The 2,378-nt window shown below is 41.4% G+C and overlaps 1 long non-coding RNA gene across 3 annotated transcripts in view; it reads right to left on the bottom strand.

Annotated features, from left to right (window-relative positions):
* The window catches only part of LOC125448124 (uncharacterized), an 11,057-nt gene extending 9,477 nt beyond the window's left edge, over positions 1–1,580 (bottom strand). For 2 of the 3 annotated variants that reach the window (XR_009443080.1, XR_009443079.1), the window contains exon 1: positions 631–1,580. This is a non-coding gene — a long non-coding RNA (uncharacterized LOC125448124). The remainder of the gene's footprint in view (positions 1–630) is intronic. The other variant, XR_009443081.1, reaches the window with a different exon arrangement.
* Between the last annotated feature and the right edge of the window lie 798 nt (positions 1,581–2,378).

Here is a 2,378-nt window from a genome sequence, read left to right on the forward strand (position 1 = left end):
GTGATTGAGACCCTTGGCCTCATATCTTGGTCAGATCGTACAGAACAGCAATCAAACCTGGGATCTTTGTGCCATCTGCAATTAGCTCCCACCTCAAGCAGTGCAGTTTACTCGATGGGCCAGGTAAAGAGGTGTTCACATCAAGCTATGGCAAAGAAACTGCAAATTTACATACTTAGACTCTCAATCTTCATGCAATATCGGCTGACGATATCCAACAGTTGAGATCAACTCACTGAAGTAATCCATTCAGAAACGGTTACTAAGTAGTTTACACTCATAGATTCATGGATATTTATACTCATACTGAATAATCTTCTAAACCAAATGTGAAATAAATTCATCAGTAGCTCATTACGACATAAACTCAAAATGATATACATGTATTCACCATAATTTTTTTTAAGTTTTGGCTTTCTCTGTGCCTGATAATTATCTTCGAAGTATTTCAGTAGCCACATTGATTTCTTTTACAACAGTTTAAGAGGTTTTTTTAAAAGTTTTTGAAAAAGGTTGTATGGAACAGTTTGCTGAGAAGGGGAAAATATAAAAAGACTAAATTTCTAGTAAGAAGTTAGTGATTGTCCCAAAGCAGGAATCTTGGGATGAAAACTTGAAGAATTTACTTACAATGGGGTACATTTTAACCACAGGTATATGAGAATCCAGGAAGGGACAAATCCCATTTCCAGCCCAGGAATTAAAATTCTCCGTTACTTTCAGCCTTTCGAGGGAAGAAAAGATGTTGTTCCACTGGTATGATCTCTGTACAAGGGGTTCTTTTGCATACTGTAAAAGTTATAAGTATGGGTTATTCTAGTTTGGTGTATTCTATTTTATCTTAATGTCTTTTACTTGATAAACTTCTGTTTATCATTGAAACAGAACCTGCGACATTGTGTATTTATATTTCAGTGAGAGATAACCTACTCTGATAGGAGCATCAGCTGGGAGTATTACACCGGCCTCCAAAGGAGAGTTGTGAGATTATGCTTTGTTGTTTTTGAGTAATCATCCTTCTATCCATGTGATCAGACTGCTTATCCAACAATCAGCCCTGTTCTGGGAGAATTTCCACTCATTGGGCAACGTCTGTGAAGTGAGAAATACGGGCTGTGTTCTGCTGAAATTACACTGAGCTGGAAACACTAATTCCTTCTCACTCTCTCTACAGATGCTACCTGAAGCACATGACACCAGGTCAGAGGCCAACATTTTTATCTAAAATCACAAGCTTTTGGGACACTGCTCCTTTTGTCAGGTGACGCCCCGGGTCTACCGATGCTGAGTTTCTCCAACACTTTCCATTTGAATCTCAGGTTTGCAGCATCCATGGTATTTCGCTTTGATTTGAGATCCCAGCAGAATCAGGTGCTCGCTGTTGGAACGCCTCTGAAAGCGGTGCCAGTTCACCACGAGTCAAAGGACAACATGCAGAATCCCAGCTGCTTTTCCCCTGGTGCTTTGTTGAGGGTTAGAGAGAGAGGCTGCTCCTCGTACAGTTCCCTGGGTTGACTTCCCTGTGCAATTCCTTGCCATTTCACATCCTTTCAAGAGGTAGAATTGGAATGGGAGTTGAGGGACATGGGAACAGGCTGGGGGAGGGTGGGGTTGATGAACCAGGTCATTTGTGATCTCAATGATTGACCTACTCAAGGCTCAATCACCTTCAGCCTCCTGCTGTGAAATCTCCCAAAGTGCAAAGGATCAGTGTGATGATGTTCTTTTGACCTGTTTTTTGTTTGAAGAGAGGTTGTAAGGCAGAGGTGAAGAGCTGGCTAGTTAGCACCGCTTGAGAAAAAGCTTGCGAGGCCTTGGGTTTTTTTTTTACACAGCCTGAATGAGCACGGCCAACTCTCACAGTTCAAGATTTCTGGGTTTTGTTCTTTCCCAGTAGCATCAGAAGCTACTGGGGTCTCAACAGAGTTGGAAGCTTCAGTGGATGTCTCCTGACTGCAACACTCTCTGAAGTTTCTCTTGATGTTTTCTTCCTCCTGGATTGGAGAACTGCATGTGAGGATCTGTGTCTGGATGTCTCTTTTTGCCAAGGGGTGTGTTTATGGGGTGTTGCTATCATGAACAGTTAATTCATCACAGTTACTGTATCTATTATTCTGCTAAATTTCCAGTGGAGTTAATTTATTCTAAAGTCCTCTTTCTTTGGCTGTATTTTAACTGTAGTGTTTAAATAAATCATGTTTTGCTTAAGGTCGAATAGTTTGACCAGTCGCAGTGGCCTTGGGAACAGAAAGTTATATTTACCTTTAAAATGGGAAAATCTTAGGGTCGAAGCTGACTTCTTAATATATTTTGAGTGAGGTGTTGGGGGGCGGTGGGGTGGGGGGAATTGGAATCTGGTATGGTCCATAACATCAGTC

The sequence above is a fragment of the Stegostoma tigrinum genome, chromosome 40, assembly GCF_030684315.1.
Source record: "Stegostoma tigrinum isolate sSteTig4 chromosome 40, sSteTig4.hap1, whole genome shotgun sequence".
Lineage (NCBI taxonomy): Eukaryota > Metazoa > Chordata > Chondrichthyes > Orectolobiformes > Stegostomatidae > Stegostoma > Stegostoma tigrinum.